This window comes from Protopterus annectens, chromosome 1.part0 (genome assembly GCF_019279795.1).
Source record: "Protopterus annectens isolate FY-2018-M chromosome 1.part0, PAN1.0, whole genome shotgun sequence".
Lineage (NCBI taxonomy): Eukaryota > Metazoa > Chordata > Ceratodontiformes > Protopteridae > Protopterus > Protopterus annectens.
This window is the reverse complement of record NC_056725.1, coordinates 1,484,799,442-1,484,821,099: the sequence shown is the minus strand read 5'-3', so window position 1 is coordinate 1,484,821,099 and position 21,658 is coordinate 1,484,799,442.

Here is a 21,658-nt window from a genome sequence, read left to right as displayed (position 1 = left end):
GCTAGTTGGCTGTGTTCCTTATGGTCATTGCACTTTTTGTAGATGTGTTGAAGAGCAAAGAATTTACCAGTAAGAATACTTTGAATGTTTGATATTTACATATTTTGGAGTTTTAGCACAGATTGGGTCATTTATTTAGCTACATGTACATGTTTTTCTTTCTATGTTCGACAAACATCACATCCCTTTAGAATGTGGATTTCAGAGCACTTGAGTGATATCAGAAATAAACGAATATCAAATGCACTTTATAAACATACTGTTAAACACTCTACTTCACAATTCATGTTTTTTGCTATTGATAAAATTATAGGGAATAGAAACCATAAAGCTGGTTGGCATGCTATATTAAATAAGAAGGAAAACAAACTGGATCATCAAACTTGGAAGGTTATTACCCCCAGGTCTTAAGGAGCATCTTTAAGTATTTAATTATACCAGGAATGGATGGGACAGGTGACTGTATATTCTGTTGTAGTGCTTTATGTTGAGTACACTGGTGAAGGCCATCGTGCCGAAACCGGTTTGTTTACCATTATTTTGAACTATTTTTAGTGCTTATTTGCGCTGTTTCAACTGTTAATAAACAATTTGTTCATCTCACATTGTAGTGCTGGCTGACTTTGTTTCTATGTGGATCTGTAACTAGCTATGACTTGAATGGGGGTCTTGCCCACAGTAATCTAAACTTGGAGTATCTCCATAGAGTCGTCTAGTGTAACTAGTCAGGAGATGAATTTATCTCTAATATAGATAAACACCACCTCCTTTTGTTCTCGCATGTTCGTTTTGCAGTCTGAAGGTATGGAAGGTATTGTAGCCTTGCAAGACCGGGGTATTCTCTGAAGCCTTGAACCAGGTTTCTGTGACTGCACAGACATCTACATCCTGCAGTGATAGAAGTGCCTCCAGGGTGTGCAGTTTTTGGTTTAAGCTCCAAGCATTTAACAGCATAACCCTTATTTTGTTAAGATTGGCAATTTTGTTTTTGAGACCTTGCCTAAAAAAGGCACTATGGGGAGGCAAGGGTGTTTTCCAGCAGCAAAAAGCCTGGTGCTGCCAGGTGCAAACCATGTGTGGCAAAGCTGCGAGGTTTGTCGACCATTTCATCCCAGGCTGACAGAAACTGAATCCCCTTTGAATGACACCAAAAACTAAGCCAGTTATTGAAATTGATCATTTTTTGTTTATACTGAAGCATCTTTCTAGGTGAGGGAAATATGCTGCTCAAGGCTAGGGGCATACCTGCCTGGGACATACTCAGAGAGCTCAATAATTTTTCTCTTCATATTGTCCAGTGAGGTATGTCTCGGGTCGTTCACTCCAACATGAGCTATGACAGAGTCAGAATGGTACTTGTTACCGAGAGACCCAAGTGCATGCGTGATCTGATGAATCCTGGCGCTGGACATGCAGCTGACTATGACTTTCTCCTTATCTAACCTGGTGAGTGGGACATCCGTGTGTCTCACTGTGGAGTAGCCAATGTCAAGAAAATATGTTTTTTGAGTGTTATTCCTTAAGAGCTTGATAGTGAGATACTGGTGTTACTATATGTCTTGGGTGCTGTGGGAACAGTGTTAGTTGTAGCACTCTTGTTTTGGAGGTCTCTGTGTTTCGGTAAGTTTTTTGAGAGGACCTCCATATATGTTGATTTTGTGTGTTGGATGCGTACTGTCTGAATGAGCAGTGGTACTATGTGCATGAGTAGTGGTGAGTGAGTTGACAACCTCTTCAGTGTTACTGTCTCGAGTGCGAGAGAGAAATGTATTCAAGATTCTTGGAGTAGATACATCTCCGCACTGTGTGCTAGAGTGAGTTATTAGTAGACTGTTGTCAGTGTGCATGAGGCAGTTGCTATACTGCCTCTGGAGAACCCAAGTCAACAAGGCTGGCAGGAAAAACAGGGGTAGTCCAACTGTCCGTAATGCTAGGTTTGAAGAACTGTTATCACAAAGGGACTAATCTAGGAGGTGCTCTGTAGATGGGTATTTCAGGCGGGGTTTTTGGCTGATGGTTTATAGGCCACAGCTCACTAGCAATACTACTTAGACTGGAGATGTACTAAAATGAGGACTATACTAATGTACTACAGCTGTATCTAAGGGAAAATGTTGTCAAAATTCTGTTTGGCTATGGCACACAGTTACACAGCAGTTCAACCATGGGGCTTAAACTTAAAAAAAAAAAAAAAAAAACTCAAAAGAACCAATGAAGGTGCTTACTCCAAGCCATAGACCATTCACCCTTCACCAGACAGGTTCCAGTCAACACACTTCTCTCACAAGGGTGCAGAATGGCCCCTTCCAATCAAAGATTCACATTTATCACAGTCAGAGTGTAAGCAATCACAAAATTAGATATATTTTGGTTGTGATGAGGAATCAGTATGTGTATGGAAGTGTCTGATAACTGCTGCCATTTGATAAGAGCTGAACAGTTTGATCTGGCTTGTCAGGGCAATGTGAATTTCTTGGTGTGGGAAATGAGATACTCTAATCATTAATAATAATCACAATGTTATTTGGACAATTTGTGTACCAAGTATGCAGTTAAATGAGGAATACTATATCAGAGGAGCATTGTACAAAAGAAGCTAAAATTTCTGTTGTATTTTAGAAAACCATGAGAAATAACTGACATTTTGACTTTCGTGTAATTTTGTTATAAATTGATTTCTCAATATTCAATTCACAAAAAACATTGCACACGTTCCTTTTTTTCTTGTGGGCAAATACATAAAATCCTAAGCATTTTAATGTTGCCTTTACAAACCTACATATTTTCCTTTTTCCTCATGTGGATAAAATACATAGTCATACGCATTTAATTTTGCCTTTTAACTAATACTTGGTCTTTATATATTTACCCCAGAAAGTGATCGTTTCCAGCATTCAGAGTATGCTTACCAAAAAAAAAAAATTTTTGAAATTCTGTATTTCCACACCAAAATTAAAACTTGCATCTATTCCATTATATCTAGACCTAAAAGCATAATCCAAGTACAGTTTGTACATTAATGACTATACTTGTTGTCCAAGTAATTTTACAAGGAAATGTCAAAGTTTTTCAGACATATCATTTTTGCTGATGTGCTCCACCAGCGTGGCTACATGCTCAGTAGTGAATGCCAGACTGCCAGGATGCATCATGCAGTTTGTTTTGTTATAGATGGCTGTTTGACTTCTGTTCACGTTGATGAATGCAACACTAGCCTACACTGTGTCTTCATAGATATATCCGTGATTATTAACAGTGATTATATAATTGCACTTTTTCATGCAGTGTGGTTGTCTGTCCCCAAAGATGCATTTTGATTGTATACCTCTGATATTTGAATACAATTAAAGTGGCATCTATTGAAATATAATTTAGCATGTTGCTTTCAGAAATGTTCAGTTCCCCTTTCTGATTTTTTTTTTTTTTGTTTTAAATCATTTGGGCCTTTCTAGTTGAGCAATATGCTAGGATTTGTACATACTAAAGGGGACATTGTAGTCGATGAAGGAAGAGTAGAGTGATTAAATGAATTCTTTGGATCTTGAATATATTCCCTTGAAAATTAACTGGGTCAGGTTGAAGGTTTTCTGACTATAGTGAACACATGATGATTAAGTGAGTTGTCCACATAAGTACCCAGGTCTTTCTTGATTATATCTGTTTGAGTTGGAGGACTAATAACATAAAAGGTGGTGAAGAGCTTTTTTGCTGAGTGCTACTATGCAGCAGTTTGTTTTGTACTTACCTTGAGCTCATGTTCAGTACACCAGGTACGTGCATATTCCAGCTCTTTCTGGAGCAGATTAGTATTGGTGGATGAGTCGATAACCATATCAGACATTGAAGTAATCGGCAAACGTAGTCATGCTGCAAGGAAATTGACTTGGAAGTCTGCAGAATAAATACCAAACAAGACAGAATTCAGGACTGACCTCTGTGGCATCCCACTAGTTACTATTTTGCATCGAGTGTATACCTGCAACTTGTACAACTTTGGATCTGTTAGATAGCCAGTCTGCAATCCAGTGGAAAACATTCAAAAATACCAGCATGCAGGATTGTGTCAAAACATTGGGCCATGTCATAGGTTCATAGGTAGGTACAAGGCTATCTGGCCTGGGGCCTATACAAGCCCAGCCAAAAGGGTACCCTGGCTTTTGCCACCCAAGAAAATAATTTTCATCCAATCACCAAGATTTTTTTTTGAAGAGTGCTAATGAGGAGCTTTGTTTGATATAGATAGGTAGTTTATTCCAGAGTATGGGAAGTCTCTGGGACAGGAATCTATCCCTCCGACATGTTCTGTTTATTGTGGTGACAAGGTTTAGGTCCCTAGAGGGTGTAGCTCGGAGGGATTGGGATTTCTTTAAGTGGAGCATGTCCAACAGCTCTTGGTTTGACATAGCTTTGTATGTTAGGCAGAAATCACCTCTGAGACAGAGTAAAGCTGGAGTTTTTGAGACGGGCATCTGTTTGAGGCTGGTAATCCTCTTTGTGAGGTATTTCTGCGGCCTTTCCAGTTGTAGATGTCTTGTGAGGTACATACCAAAAGAGGAGTTGTATTCTATAATGGGTCTGAGTGATGAGTAGAGGGGAGCAATGACCTCTTTTTTTCTGGATGAGAAACCTTTTGTGATGAGGTGTGCCACATAGAAGCACTTCCTGACTACTGTGGCGATGTGATTATCAAAGGAGAGTCTCATCACACTTTCAGTGTATGTTGTAGCTCATGGGTGCAGAGTTTTTACCAAAGGGGATGACAGTGCACTTTTTGGCATTGAGCTTGAGGCCATGGCTTTGACAACAGGCATTTATCTCAGTGAGGCCCTTTTGTAGGATGTCCACATCATTAGGAGCTTCGATTATGGTTCCTAGGTTGCAGTCATCTACGAACTTCATTAGCCAAAGACATTCTGTGTTAGCCTGTAGTTCAGAGAAGTAGATACCAAACAGGAGAGGACCCAGGACTGAACCCTGTGGTACTCCACTTGCCACTGGTCTGAAGTCGGATTTGGAGTCTGCTACTTTCACAGTGTGGGTTCTGTCAGTGAGCCAGTTGGCAACACATCTTGTGACATAGGGATTTATTCCTAGTTTAGTGAGTTTATCTATAATTCCAGAGTGGGGCCTTGGCAAGATCTAGATAGGCTGTGTGAACTGCCTTACCCTCGTCTACGGCTTTGGTGACTGCTTCAAAGAAGTCTATCAGATTTAGGAGGCATGATCTGCCTTTTACAAACCTGAACTGGGTGGGATCCAGAGTTTGGAGATTACCAATGTCTTTGTTTAGAAGTTCCATGATGATACGTTCCATGGCCTTGCAGACCAGGCTCGTCAGGCTAATGGGGTAGTAGTTCCTGGGGTCCGTGGTGATTCCGCCCTTGTGGAGTGGGATAACCATCGCTGTGCACCATACAGCACACACAAAGCCTGAGGTGAGGCTATGATTGAACATGGTACTTAGGTGGGGTGCCAGTTTGTTCTGTAGTTAGTGTAGAACACAGCCTGGGATGTTGTCTTGTCCAATGAATGTTGTGTTCTTGGCTTTGGAGAGTGTGGTTTTTACCTGTGCAGCCGTAATTACAGGAACTTTGCATTCTTCCGGCATAGAGATGGGCTCTTTAGGGGGTGAGAGGGGGGTAAAGTTAGCACTGAACCTGTCTGCCAGGATGTTGGCAGTATCAGTTGGGTCTGTATATTTAGTGCCATTGTGCTGTAACTCAGAGCAGATCTGAGTGTTGCCATTGAGATCCTTGGCATAGCTATAGAATGCTTTGTGGTTGTCTTTAGAATCCGTGGTGATTTTGTTTTCATAACTAGCTTTGGAGGATTTTATCAGGGATCGCAGCTTCTTACTGAGGCTGACCAGGGTGCTCCTTCACTCATGGGATTTTACTCTCTTTTGCAACAGTTTCTTCCTTCTGTTGTACAGTTTGTTTGTGGCAGGGGACCACCAGATTGGCTTCCTTTTTTTGAAGGATAGCATCTTGGTTCTGTTTGGGATAGCACGATCCATGCACTCGTAAGTGCTCATAGAGTGCAGTTGTGTAGGATTCAGTAGTCGTAACTGTATTGTCCATCTGCATGGGCACCATGAAGTTCACCACTTCTGTCTTAAGAAGCATGAAGTTGGTTTTGGAGAAATTTTTTACCGTGGTTTCAAGATAAACCGGGTGCACAGAATGACCACTGCCCACAGCCTCTGTAACCTTTTCACAGTTTAATAGGTTCAGGAGATAGGACCTGCCCTTCACAAAAGCAAACTGAGTGGGGGTCAAGATGCATTACATTGCTTATGTCTGCATAAGTGAGTTCTGTTGGTGTACATTCCATGGCTTTGCATATAAGGTTGATGAGGCTGATGGGCCTGTAATTAACTGGGCCATTCTCCAGGTATTGGGGATAAACCCTGTGAATAGGCCATGGCTGAACAGTTTAAGTAGAGGCTCAGGTTGTGGGTACTTGGCAATGATAAGCATCCTTTTATGTTATCTGTTCCTTAGAAGTATTATTTTTAGCCTTTAACAGGAATGTTAAGACGTGTTTGAAGGTGATTATGGGGAAAATACATTGCCAGGGACAGTGGGTGTAAAAATGTGGGTAGGTGGGTTAAAGTTAGCACTAGATTTCGCTGCTAATTGGTTATATTCTCGAGACTGAAACATGTTACTGTTTTAGGTTAGCTCAGTGCTTTGTTGACTCTTATTCCTTAATTTCCTGATATTACTAAAGAAAGATTTGTAGTTTCCTTTGGTGTCTCTAGTGACCTCAGGTTTTTAGTCTGCTTTACATTTTCTAATAGTGCTCTTAAATTCCATGCTGGCATGTTTCATTGTGGTCTTCAGGTAGGGGGATGAAAACTTCTTGCAAGTCTTCATTATTTTCCTTCTTTTGTTGTAGTACGTAAATATGAGAGTTCCACCAGAGAGGTTTATTCCTGAATTTACTGTTATGTTTAGGGTAGATGATTACACAGACTTTTTATTAAATTGTTTAGATGCTGGTGAATGTGGCAGCCCTGTCAGTTGTCTATTTTTAGGGGATTTTGGGGAATTTTGTGTAGGTGTTGTAGAAGTTGAAGTATGTTTGCTGTGGAAAAAGTCTGAAAAGACTGTTTCATTTGGTTGTGGTGTAGTACCATTAAGCCTGCTAGAGACTGTAACTGATTTGTACTCTCACTTAACCAGGGATATGGAAACGCTTTGTGGGATACAGGCAGGCAGTAGGTTAAATGCCAGGTCAAGGATGTTGGAGTCTCTAGTGGGTAGTTTTACACTTTGCTGCTGTGCATGATGTCTAGGAAATGCTAAGCATAAACATTGATAGAGGTGCAAGTGTGTCAGTCAGTGCTTAGGTAATTGAAGACCCCTAGCAAGTAGGTGTTTGGTCTAACATATAACCACTCAATGGTATTATGGCGGTCTTCATGATCTTTGGGGGGCATTGGTAGGATCTTTATGTAGCTATGAAGTAATAGTTGGATTTATTAAGGATAAGTTAGATTTCCAAGTTAGGATTCTGTTCGTAATTTGAAGTGAGGTGGTGGTGCCTGAGACACATACAGATACTCCCCTCCCCCCACCATTGCAAAGGGCCTGTGAGGGCATGATGGGGAGTAAACTGTGGTATGGATGGAGTGCTGTCATTGCACTGAAACAGTTTCTCAGTAAATACACAGATATGAATGTGTCAGTTGGGGGAGGGCCTCTAGTTCTGTTGCTTTCTGTTTAGACTCCTGTCATTGAGTAATGTAACCATGTTGTTGACTGAATTTAGATTTGTGTGTGGGTTTGTGTTTGTATTTTAAACACATCATTCAACATGAGAAACCTCAGGGGTCCGTAACCAAAAATATCAGTGACTTCAGATAACTTTATCGTGACATTCTTGCACCCCTTTCTCTATCCTTAGATGTTCTTCATCTCACATTGCTGCAGTCCTTACATATGGGTAGTCCGCTGTCCTCGGTCGGCCCGAATACCAAAGTATTAGGCTGACGTTGGTCAAGGCGCTTAAAACTGACATCAGGACGTCAGGGTACAAAAGCGCATGACCGACGTCATATCCTCAGTCTTTTTTGCCGCATGGTCCGATGCAGAAGCAGCATTGCAAGTGCCATTCGGCGTTCTGAAATTTTTCGAGTTCGGAGTTTCAGACCGAATCCAAGTTGGCTAAGTACCCCGTGGGGGAATATTTTGGTTTTTTCTTGCCTCAGTGTATTACCGGATGTCAGAAAAAGTGAATAATTGTATTTCTTGTGGGAAACAGATACCGCATAGGGATTATCATTCTTTGTGCATTCCTTGTTTGGGGCCTGAGCACGACGTGGTTGGGTGTCGCTTTTGTGCTAGGTTTAATAAGCGCACTATTAAGCGAAGGTTAGATTGTGCTAGGCTGGTCTTCGGTAAGCAGTGCAATTATAATATGCCGTCGGATACTCCGACGCCCGCTTCCACGAAGAAGCGCAAAGACAAAGCGGTTAAACCCAGGCAAGATGAGTCATCCGTTCCGGACGCCGGTTCTTTAGAGGCTTCAGTGGAACCGGTGGTTCCGATGGAGGCCTCTCTGGAGTCTCAGGGGGAGTCTTTGATTTTGCAGGATGTGGCCTCTCACGAGGCAGGTCAGGCTGAAAGGGCTTCTCAGGTTTCTGTACTCCCCTCCCTTCCCAGGGTGGTTAGACCCTCTCCTTCTGTTTCCAAGGCTTCTTCCAGAGGCAGGCCAGGTTTAGCTTCTGTTGGTGTCAGTCCTAGTTCAGCAGGGTCTGTGCCTAAGAAGCACATGCTTAAAATGGCAGAAGATTTGATTACTCTGATTAGAGGTTCTTTGCCCCCTCCTGATAAGAGGCCTAGGGTGGAGCCAGAGTTGGAAAGTTTTGAACAGGCTTCGGATGTTTCAGAGTCTTCGGCTGAAGACTTGCAGGAATACACTCCTTATTCTGATTCTGATGCAGAAGATTCCACTCCTTCTGCTTCTCCTCCAGAGGATTTTTCTTTTTCAGAGACTCTTCATTCTATGAGGGAACATTTTAAGTGGGAAGGTCAGGACTTCTCTGATTCATGGAAAAGGCTTAGAGAATTTTTGTTTTTACCTCAACATAGGCCCTTAGCTATACCCCCTGTTCTGGATGTTGTACAAGATGTATTTTCAGAGGCTTCACTTAATCCTGATTCTCTGCCTCCTGCGCCTGTTAAACCGGATAGGTATTACAGGGTGCCTGAGGCTCATAAATATCTCTATAAGAGTCCTAGGGCGGACCCAGAAACTGTTAGTCAGGGACCTAAGGGTGTCAAGGCCTCTGTTGTAAAGAATCCGGTTCCTCTAGATAAAGAGGCCAGAGCTTTGGATAGATGGGGAAAGAAGGTCTATACATCTTCTACTTTAGCTATGAGGGCTTTGAATTGCCAGTTTCATATGTTGAAATATCAAAATTTTCTTCTTTCGCAATTGAAATCTAAGGTGGATGCTCTGGCAGAAGGCATTGACTGTAAAGAATTACAAGATTTGGTACATGTCTCTGAACAGGTGGGTAAGCATTCTTTACAGTGTGGTTTTGATGCTTTGCAGGCCTCTTCTAGGGTGGCTGCCACTGGTTCAGTTCTTCGCAGGCACGCCTGGCTTAAGGATCAGAATTTATCTGACCATGTTAAGACAAGGATTTTGGATGCTCCTTTGCAGTCTGAAGTGTTGTTTGGTCCACCTGTGGAGTCAGTCTTGAAGAAATTGGAGGACAAGGCTAAGTCTATGCAGACTGTTAAAGATTTTTTGCAAGTTCAGCCTCCAAAGTTTAGTAGAAATTGGCCTGCTAAGGGGTGGACGTATCCTTCTTCTGACTCTCAGTCTAGGGGTAGATCTAGACGTGGTAGGGGCAGAGCTCAGAGTTCCTTCAGACCTAGAACATGGAGTTCACCTGCACAGTCTTCGAGTGAGGGCAGGGGCCAGTCCTTTCGTAAACAGGCCCAATGACCTACTTTTTCAGCTGCCAGATGCTTCTTGCCTGGCAGCACCTTTGGGAGGACGGATGGCACTCTTCAAGGAAAATTGGATTTTAATTACCCAAGACAAATGGGTATTGGATATCATACACCAAGGTTACAAGTTTTATTTCCATACTTTACCTCCTTTCGAAGGCATGCCAGACGTTCCTCCTCAGCAAAGACTAGAGGCTCACAAACAGATTTCTCTACTACTTCAAATAGGAGCTATACAACCGGTCCCTCTGCCAGAAGTGGGCCTAGGATTTTATTCTCGCCTGTTTCTAGTACCAAAGAAAGGGAACCCGTGGAGACCAATTTTGGATTTATCTATCCTCAACACATATCTGGACATTCCCAAGTTCAAAATGTTGACGTTACAACAGCTTTTACCTCTGCTGGGCAAAGATCACTGGATGGTGACTCTGGATCTCAAGGAGGCTTACCTTCATGTTCCTATCAGGCCCTGTTGCAGGAAGTATCTGCGTTTTCGGGCTGGGACTTTGCATTATCAGTTCTCTGCATTGCCCTTTGGCTTATCTACTGCGCCCAGAGTGTTCACAAAGGTTCTGGCTCCAGTGGTAGCTTTCTTCAGGCTAAGAGGAATACAAATCTATCCTTATCTGGACGATTGTCTGATTCTGGCTCAAGGAAAGGACGAACTTCTTCATCATTTACAGTATGTGATGGCAGTGTTAAGATGCCTAGGGTATTCTGTGAACGAAATAAAGTCCAGTCTAGTACCCTCTCAGGACATGTGCTTTCTGGGTGTGAGACTGAATACAGCATCCCAGATGGCCTTTTTGACCCCGGACAAACAAAAGAATCTTTCTCTTTACTTCCACCAATTGTCTCGTCAGTCCAGGCTGACTGCAAGGACAGTCCTTCAAGCCTTGGGGTTCATGGCATCTTGTATTCTGGTACTTCCCAATGCCAAACTGCATATGAGGAAGCTACAATGGTATCTCAAAATGTATGGACCTTAACACTGCCAAGATATGGACACTGTCATTCAGATAATACCTTGCATTCAAAAGGAATTTTTGTGGTGGGCTCAGGAATGTCACCTAAACAAGGGACTCTCTGTGACCCGACCAGAGGCGAGTCAGATTCTAACGACAGATGCCTCAGACAAAGCTTGGGGAGCTCATCTAAATGGAAAATGGGTACAAGACACGTGGCCTGCCAGACTTCAACATTTACATATCAACTTGAAGGAGATGTTAGCAGTCCAGTTTGCATTGATAGCTTTCAAGGATTTACTTCTTCCAGGGCAGGTGTTGATTCAAACAGACAACACAACTGTCATGTGGTACATCAACAAGCAAGGGGGGACACATTCATATCCTCTATGCAGACAAGCAATGATTTTGTGGGAGACTGCTCTCAGTTTACAGCTAAATCTTCAGGCAAGGTTTCTGCCAGGAGCACAGAACTCCTTAGCAGATGTGTTGAGCAGACAAATTATGGATCCCCACGAGTGGAAATTGGATCCTCATGTATTTCAGAAATTGACAGTGTTATGGGGAACTCCAGACATAGATCTGTTCGCTTCTCCACTAAATTACCAGCTGCCAAAGTTTTGCACAAAAGGTTTCATCCCACAGCTTGGAAAGTGGATGCTCTCTCATTCAATTGGAGCAATCTTCACGTGTATGCCTTTCCACCACTGCCTCTCCTCCCAAAGGTACTCCTGAAGGTCAGACAGGACAAGCCAACCATGATTTTAATAGCTCCGATTGGCCTCGACAGCACTGGTACCCATTACTGAGAAGTCTGGTACGGGAGCCTCCATGGCCTTTGCCTTCAATTCCACACCTGCTGTCTCAGGAGAACAGTCATTTACTCAATGTCAAACTTCACTCTCTACATCTAACAGCCTGGCATATTCTGTTTTAAACCCTGGAGGGTCTCAGCTTCCACAACAAGTTTTGAATGTTATTTTGGAGGCCAGAAGGCCTAGTACAAGGAAAGTTTACGCAGGTAAATGGAGGAGATTTTTAATTTGGAGTACAGCAAAGGACTTTGATGTTTCTAAACCTAATTTAAGTGTTGCTCTTCAATACCTTACTGAGTTATTGGACAAAGGTTTGTCCTTCTCCTCTATAAAGGTTCATGCTGCAGCAATTTCTGCTCACTATGACTGTGACCCACCATTATTTTCTCATCCTTTGTTTAAGCAATTCCTTAGAGGGGCAAAGAATATAAGACCCCCACGTAGAGCTCCTACTCCTGCTTGGGATCTCAATTTTGTGTTGGAGAAACTCACTCTACAACCTTTTGAGCCTGCGGCGACTGCAGAGTTGAAATATTTATCATGGAAGACTGCTTTTTTGTTGGCCATTACCTCTGTAGAAGGGTTTCTGAATTACAGGCCCTTATGGCGGTTGAGCCTTTCTTAATTTTAAACAAGGATAGGGTGTCTTTGCGTACTAACCCTTCCTTTATGCCTAAAGTGGTTTCTAGTGTGGCTTTAAACCAAACTATTCATTTGCCTACTTTTTATGCAAACCCCCAAAATAAAGGGGAGAAGATTTTGCACACTTTGGATATACACAGACAGCTGCGATATTATTTGAGCAGAACTAAAGGGTTCAGGCAGTCTCAGCAGTTGTTTGTTTCTTTTGCTTTGGATTCTCAGGGCAAACCTGTTTCAAAACAAACTATTTCTAAGTGGATTGGTTTTTGTATTGCTTTCTGTTATTCCCATCATGGTAAGGAGATTCCAGCTGGGATTAGGCCTCATTCCACTAGGGCTACTGCCACTTCTACAGCTTTTTTAAGGGGGGTGGCTACTAAAGATATTTTGGAGGCAGCTACTTGGAGTTCAGTGCATACTTTCTCTAAGCATTACCACCTTCCACTTTACTCTAAATCTAGGGCTGGATTTGCCACTGCAATTTTACAGGGCATTTTGGCAGCTCCTAATGCTTTATAGTTTTGCCATCCTCCCTTACCTCTGCTTTGGGATTCTACCCATATGTAAGGACTGCAGCAATGTGAGATGAAGAACATAGTACAGTTTTGTACCTACCATAAATGTAGATGTTCGAAGATCCACATTGCTGCAGTCCAATTTGCCCTCCCTCCTTCCCCTCTGTAGTTAGAGGTGGTGGTGTGGTTTGGGTTGTAAATATTGTAAATATGGTTAGTGCAGGGGTGGTTGGTTGTTTTTTGCTGTTTTTTGGCTTTGGCCTTTCTTGTTAGGGCCTTCTGACATCTGGGGCAAGAAAAGACTGAGGATATGACGTCGGTCATGCGCTTTTGTACCCTGACGTCCTGATGTCAGTTTTAAGCGCCTTGACCGACGTCAGCCTAATACTTTGGTATTCGGGCCGACCGAGGACAGTGGACTACCCATATGTAAGGACTGCAGCAATGTGGATCTTCGAACATCTACATTTATGGTAGGTACAAAACTGTACTTTTCTCATAGACTCCACAGTGGGGGATCTGTGTTTAGCCTTAAGAGCCATGAAAGATTGAGCATTCTTTGATTTATACTTTCATGGAACAAATTGTTCCTCAAGTACCTGGTTAAAGGAAATAAACCTTCATCAACAAATAAGTAGTAAGGAATTGCTTTTTGGCTTTTATACCTGGGTTTCAAATGTAGTATTCTACAGGTTAACAGGTAGCTGTCTGCCAGATTCTGGCATATTGCAATATACTCCTTTTTCTAGTGGGGGAAGTAGATAGCACCTTTTCAGGATTCAGAATTATGTATATTCCAGTAAAATCATGTATATTTCTCCACCCAAGGCAATGTTTTTTTTTTTCACCAGAGACTTGAAAACTGAGAGGAAAGTATGCTGTTGGCAAATTCAGTACTGATTTGCACTGAAATTCCTAAAGACAGAAAGACCCACTTAGATGCTTTTTGTTCCTGAGTGCTTTGTTGTAATCCTCTGAAAGGTTTCCCAAAAATGGTTAGAGGGAGCACTATATGGCCTTGTGTATGTAACTACCATTTCAGGCACATTACAGAGAGTCAGCATTGTTGCATTTACTCTTGTTACCAGTAGCCGTGAATAGAGGCTTTCTTCTCAGAGTGAAGAAACTATGCATGTTCTGAATATATCTTCACTAAGGTATAGCAGGGGGAAAAATTGTTGATTTCCCCAGACAAGACCGTTCTTTTTTATTTATCTGCATAGCAGCCCTGCTATGACCAAAACTCCTTGTAAGTGACTCTAGCCTATACTCCCAGTGCTGTCCTCATCACCCTCCTTTTCCCCAATTTCTATATAGGATTGGGTTGTCACGTCAACTGTCGCCACTCTTTATTCCATGCCTGTCTCATACCTTCTTAGACAGTCATGCCTGATTGCCACAGGCCTTCTCTTAAGCAGCCCATCTCTCTTTACTAGGCATCCTTGTTTCATTTTGACATCTTCCTGTCTCAACCAAATCATGTGTGTTCCTCCAAATATGCGTGAACCACTGTAACCTGTTGTTTGAACGTCTGTGCAATAGAAGCTGCTTTGGCTTTTGCTCTGATGTCAACTTTTTGTTTGTCCCACAGTGTGCATCCTAGCAGCCATTACAGGCACTTGATCACCATTAACTCTAGCTTCAACTGCTCTGACTTCACTGCCCAGGTTTCTGTAGCAAACAAAGTACTGGTCACACCACCGTTTTGTACACCTTAGTTTTTAGCCTCTTTGGCATTCTTCTGTCACACGTACTACCTGTGATGCTCTTTGGCAGTTGGCTGCAGCCCTTTGACTCTAGCTTTGACTTCCTCATTCAGACTTCTCTTCTCAACCACTCCTCCCAGATACTTGAAGCAGTTAAACCTGTTCCACTACTTTCACTTACATCTCAGTTTTCAGTTTCTTCTGATTCCCCTATTTGCTGCCATGACAACTGTCTTATCTGTACATATTTTCATCCCATGTGCATTTAGTTTTGCATTCTTCCCTTGTCATTTGCTGAAGCTTCTGATCAGAGTCCGTTTTTGATAATGCATTGTGTGCATACACCAGCTTTGTTGATCTGCTTCCACCAGTTTGCCAATTTATTCTGTCGTTAGTATGAACAGTTGAGCTCAGAGCTGAACTCCCCAATTTCCACTTTGAAAAATTTCTGAGTCCAAACATTGTTCATACTTGTACCCTTGGGTTTTTGTACATAGCCTGTACTAATTCTGCAAATGTTTCTGGGACATTGCTTTGGGCAGTTTGTGATGGTTCGGCTTTCTTGGGACTTTTCATCAAGTTTAGGAATGCTTATTTTAGACAATTTCTTAATCTCTAGCTTTCGTAACCCACAATCTGCCTCAATGCAAACATTGGGTAGGTTGTGCTGCATCCTGATCTGAAATTGAATTGCTCATCTGTCATCTAACTTTCTACTACTTGCATATTTATCAGTCACCTGTGTTAACAATTTTATGTAGTGTGAAAGAAGTCTAATACCTCTGTATTATCCACAGCTGTGAATGTCACCTGTGTTCTTGAATACTGGCAGTAGAATTTTTATTTTACAGTCATCTGGGATGCACCTCTCTCTCCATTCTACTGAGAGTTGCCCTTCGAAGCCATTTACCCAGCATTTTGATCATATCTGCCACGAGGTCATCTGAGCCTACTTGTGTCCCTGACTTCAGTATCCGTAATGCTGCTGCTATTCATCACAAGCTGTGTATTGGGCAGTACAGATTCTTTAGTATTTTCTTCACTGAGACGCTGCTGGAAGTACTCCTTCCACCTGCCTTTGATGTCCAGTAGAATGGTGAGCAGGTTGTTGCTGGAAACCCTTTATGAGTGGTGTATGATGAATATCTTCCTTATCTTTGTCTGCCTTGCTACCTGATAGTTTCATTGTGCCATCTGCTGAATCACTTTCCAGGGCCTGGTAGTGATTGAGGCCTTTTTCATTACTGTTGTGCCTGCTGTGTTAGCCAACCAGTATTCCTTTTTTAGCCTAGTCTGTCTTTTCCGTAGCCAGCTTTTTCCTACACCCCTTTCTTTTGATAACTTTCTGTACTTCTGCATTCTACCATTAGCTTTTCTTATCTACTTCATTTCTGGTGTGGCCACATATCTGTTCTGTAGGGTTCACACATGCTGTTTGAGATGCTGTTTTTCTTCTTTGATCTTTGACTGTGCCTATTTCCTCCTCTTCCTGAGGTGCTAGAGGTTTGAGTACGTCCTTGAACTGTTGTGCTTTCATACTAGTCAACTTCCAGGTTTTCAGCCTAGTCTCTTTTGACAGTAATGCCTTCTCTGACTACTGCTTACAGCTGATTGTGTTCACCAGTGGTTTATGCTGTGCACTAACTGTTTCACTCTGAATTGCTTTATAATCTCTTATTCTATGACAGTGTTCTTCCCATACTAAGAGAATGTCTACCTGGGTTGCATGCTAGCCAGTCTTGTACGCGATTTTGTGACTGTCTCTCTCTTGCTGAGTCATGTGTTGACCACCATAAAGCCATTCTGCAGACAGAAATCTAGAATGGTGTCTGTTTATTCCTGTTACCCTGCCAATGTGGACACAGACAATCCTAGTATTGTCTCTCTATCCCAAAACAGGCATTCCAGGTCCCCCATTATCAACACCAACTCATTTTCCTGCTTTGTCTAATAAGTGCTGCATTTGCTGCCTGAATGCAATGTTTTCCTTGATGTCCTTCAAGGATGCATCTGCAGTCCTAACAAATGGGTTGTCCTGGCCTCAGGCAGCCCTTCGGTCGGCCGGATTCCAAAGTCTGGGTCTGGCCTCGGCTGATGTCGCACTTCACCCGACGTCGTAGCGGCAGTTCAGCGGGTATAAAGGCATCAGCCGACGCCATTTTCCCCAGTCTTTCTTGCCGCGTGGCACCCGAAGCAGAAGCTGTTCGCAAGTGCCGGTCGGTCAGATCCAGAGATTGCTACTACCGAAGACTTCTAAAAAGCTAAGTACCCCGTTGGGGACTCTTTCTTGCCTCAGCCGATGTCAGAAAAAGTGAATAACTGTTTAACTTGTGGGAAACAAATACCTCGTAAAGATTTCCACTCTTACTGCCTACCTTGTTTAGGCCCAGACCACGACGTAGCAGCTTGTCTAGCCTGTGCTTCCTTCAACCGACGGACACTTAGACGTCGGTCGGAGTTTGCAGAGGAGTTTTTCAGCTCCGCTTTTGCTTATATCATGCCGTCGGAGACTCCGACTTCACATTTAGCTAAAAAGCGTAAGGAAAAGGACCGACACTCACGGTCTGCGGTTTCGGCCGAAACCGCGGTTAAGCCAACCGCGAGTGTCTCGGTTTCAGCTGAAACCGAGTCCGCGGTTCTTCCTTCGGCCGAAAGCTTGCCTCCAATTACCGAGGCCTCTTCCAGCATGGCTGAATCTGCTACGGAAAATCCACCTGCTCTTACAGTTTCTCAGGATTTATCAGATACTATCCCCTTAGATGTATCTACTCCTGCACGTGGAGCTGCTAGGCCCCCTGCATCCATGTCAATTAAGGCTTTTGCCAGGGCTAAAGCAGCTAAATCTTCAAAGGCCGTGCCTGCTAAAACCCCCTCTCACAGGCCTAGCTCTAATACTCAAATGCTTAGTCTAGCAGAGGATCTCATTTCTTTGATCAGGGGAACCCAGTCTCACCCTGACAGGGCCTCTCACCCACCTCCAGAGAAGAGGCCTAGAGCAGAGTCCCCTGAGCCAGTTTCTTCAGATTACTCCTCTGATGATTCAGAAAATACAAATCCTCCAGAAGGCCCTTATTCTCCATATGAGGACTCTGATGCAGAGGATTCCATTCCTTCTGCCTCTCCTCCTGAGGAATTTTCTTTTGGGGAAACTTTGCATGCTATGAGGGAACAATTCCAATGGCAGGGCCAGGATTTTTCAGACTCTAGGAAAAGGCTTAGGACCTTTTTACATTTACCACAGCATAGGCCTTTAGCTATTCCTCCAGTACTTACAGTTGTGGATGATGCATTTAATGATGCTTGTACTGCCCCTGACTCACTGCCTCCGGCCCCTGCTAAGCCCGACAGATACTACAGGGTTCCGGACGCACATTATCATTTGTATAAGGCTCCTATTGCAGATCCTGAAACTATTTCACAGGGCCCCAAAGCTGTAGCAGCTGCCTCTGCCAAAAACCCCCTCCCTTCCGAAAGAGAATCCAGGGCATTGGAGAGATGGGGTAAAAAAGTTTATACTTCTGCTACTCTTTCGGCTAGGGCCTTAAACTGTCAATTCCACATGATTCAGTATCAGGAATTTCTGTTAGATCAGCTCACTAAAAAACTGTCCTCGCCTGAGCCTTTAGACCGTAAGTCCCTTCAGGATTTGGTGCATAACACTCAGCAGGTCAGTAATCACTCCTTAAAATGCGGCTATGATGCACTGGAGGCCTCCTTTAGATCAGCTATGACTGGTACAGTGATCAGAAGGCATGCATGGTTAAAAGAGCAATCCTTACCAGACCATGTAAAGTCAAAGCTTCTAGATGCTCCCATGGAAAAGCACAGTCTGTTTGGTTCCCCTGCACAGCAAGTGTTGAAGAAGGTGGAAGAAAAAGCTAAATCTGTCCAGACAGTCAAGGATTTCTTACAGGTCCAGCCTCCGAGATTTAGTAGGAACTGGCCTTCCAAGAATTGGTCCTTTCCAGACACCACCAGAGCACAGAGAAGCAGAAATAGACGCCCTAGAGGCAGAGGTCAATCCAGAGGTACCTACAGGGGACGTCAGTGGCAGCCTAACAGCCAGAGAAGTACTGCCACAGATCCAGCCACTACCACTTCCACAGGACAATCACAGTGACTTGGCTCTGAAACCGCCTACCAGGGAACAACTGGGAGCACCCTTAGGCGGAAAGCTAGCCTTATTTTCAGTAAATTGGCATTACATTACAGGAGACAAATGGATTTTACAGACAATAGACAAAGGCTACAGGTTTCACTTCCATACTCTTCCAAGGAAAGGACAAACGCTCTACAGCAAATAGACCACTTACTAAGGATGAGAGCTATAGAAAAGGTACCGGCTATGGAACAAGGACAAGGATTTTATTCAAGGCTTTTCCTGGTACCAAGAAAGGAAAACCAATGGAGACCTATTCTCGACCTGTCCGCTCTAAACACGTACCTCATTGTTCCAAAATTCAAGATGCTGACCCTACAGCAACTTCTTCCCATGCTGGGCAAGGAGTTTTGGCTGGTGACTCTGGATCTCAAGGAGGCATACCTGCACGTCCCCATACGACCAAATTGCAGAAGATACCTCAGATTTCTTGCAGGATCAGAGCATTATCAATTCTCAGCATTGCCTTTTGGCTTATCTACTGCGCCCAGAGTATTCACGAAATGCCTGGCATCAGTAATTGCTCATTGCAGGCTTCAGGGAATTCAAATTTATCCATACCTGGATGACTGCCTGTTACAAGCGGACAGCAAAGAAAAATTAACAAAAGATTTGAAAAAGGTTATTCACCTGCTGCAAGCCCTGGGATACACAGTCAACACAAAAAAGTCAAGGCTGATACCATCCCAAAGGATAACCTTCTTGGGTGCAGAACTGGACACATCAAACCAGATGGCATTCCTCACAGCAGAAAAACAGAAGCAGCTACCACTCTATTTCATGGCATTAACAACGCAGAACCAGCTTACAGCAAGGAAAATCCTGCAAGCCATGGGTTACATGGCATCCTGCATAATATTAATTCCACATGCCAGACTACATATGAGGAAGTTACAATGGTACCTGAGGAATTTATGGTCTCAGCACAAGAACAGCCTAGAAACCCAAATTCCAATAATTCTATGCCTGAAGCAAGAATTCCAGTAGTGGGCCCAGGCCTGTCAATTGAACAAAGGACTGCCCTTCCACAGGCCTCACCCAAGCCAGACTATCACCATGGACGCCTCAGACCTCGGTTGGGGGGCACACATGGTGGACAAGTGCATACAAGGCTTATGGACTCAAGACCAGATGAACCTACACATGAATCAAAAAGAGATGCTGGCAGTAAAACAGGCAATTCAGACATTCAGACCACTTCTTCAACAGGGTCATTTGCTAATAAGGACGGACAACACCACAGTTATGTGGTATATCAACAAGCAGGGAGGCACACATTTATATCCTCTATGCCGGATGGCAATGGACCTCTGGAATGTGGCCCTGAGCCTCAACATTCAGCTTCAGGCCAGATTTGTGCCAGGAAAAGAAAATATACTAGCAGACATCTTAAGCAGAGCCACTACGGATGCCCACGAATGGATGCTGCATCCAGACATTTTCAAAACCATCACAAGGAAATGGGGACTGGCAGAAATAGACCTGTTCGCATCCCCTCACAACCACCAATTGAGAAAATTCTGCACAAGAACATACCACCCACTTGCTTGGAAGGTGGACTCCCTATCCTTCAGTTGGGAAAACCTGACAGCATATGCATTCCCACCTCTTCCTTTGATGCACAAAGTGCTACTGAAGATCAAAGAAGATCACCCGAGGATCATCTTGATAGCTCCAGACTGGCCGAGACAACATTGGCACCCACTACTGAGGAGTTTGTCCCAGGAACACGCATGGCCTCTACCCCTACCACCTCTACTGCTAACACAGAACAACTTCAGAATCCTGCATCCAAACCTGAAAACACTGCAACTAGCTGCTTGGAACATTATATAAGGCAAAATAACCCAGATTTATCTCAAAGGGTTAAAGACATTATCTTGGAGGCTCGCAGACCCTCAACAAGGAAAACTTATTCAGCAAAATGGAAAAGATATCTCATTTGGAGTGCAACAAAAGGAGTAGATGCATCATTGCCAAACATAGCTAACATCCTGGAATACTTAGCAGAGCTTTTCCACAATGGGCTGTCTTACTCCTCCATTAAGATTCATGCATCAGCAATTTCAGCAGAATACAACATGGATCCTCCAGTCTTTTCTCAACCTCTACTCAGGCAGTTTCTCAGAGGTATTAAAAATGTAAAACCACCAAGGAAACCACCATTGCCTACATGGGACTTGAACTTTTGTCTTAGAAAAGTTGACACTTCCCCCTTTTGAACCAGCAGCAACAGCAGAATTACAGTACTTATCTTGGAAAACTGCATTCCTGCTTGTAATCACTTCAGCTAGAAGGGTTTCTGAATTACAGGCATTAATGGCAGTACAACCCTTCCTTATCTTCCATCAGGATAGAGTGTCCATGAGAACTAATCCTACCTTTATGCCAAAGGTGGTCTCCAGGGTATCATTAAACCAAGCAATACATCTACCAACATTCTTCCCCAACCCGCAGAACAGGGGGGAAAGATTGCTGCATACCTTGGATGTACACAGACAATTGCGCTACTACCTGGACAGAACCAAGAACAATAGAAAAACTGACCAGCTTCTGGTAGCATATGCAACAGGAATGGAAGGAAAAGCAATTTCAAAACAAACAATCTCAAAATGGATAGGAAATTGCATTAGATTTTGTTACTCTTTTCATGGAAAGGCAACTCCAGAAAACATCAGACCTCATTCCACAAGGGCTACAGCCACTACTACAGCTTTCTTACGAGGAGTGGCTACCAAAGACATTTTAGAGGCTGCTACTTGGAGCTCCGTGCATACTTTTGCCAAGCATTATAATCTACCTTTATACTCCAGATCCCAAGCAGGTTTTGCCACTGCTGTTTTGCAAGGGATCTTAACTACACCATAAACTCTTAGTGCCTCCTTAGT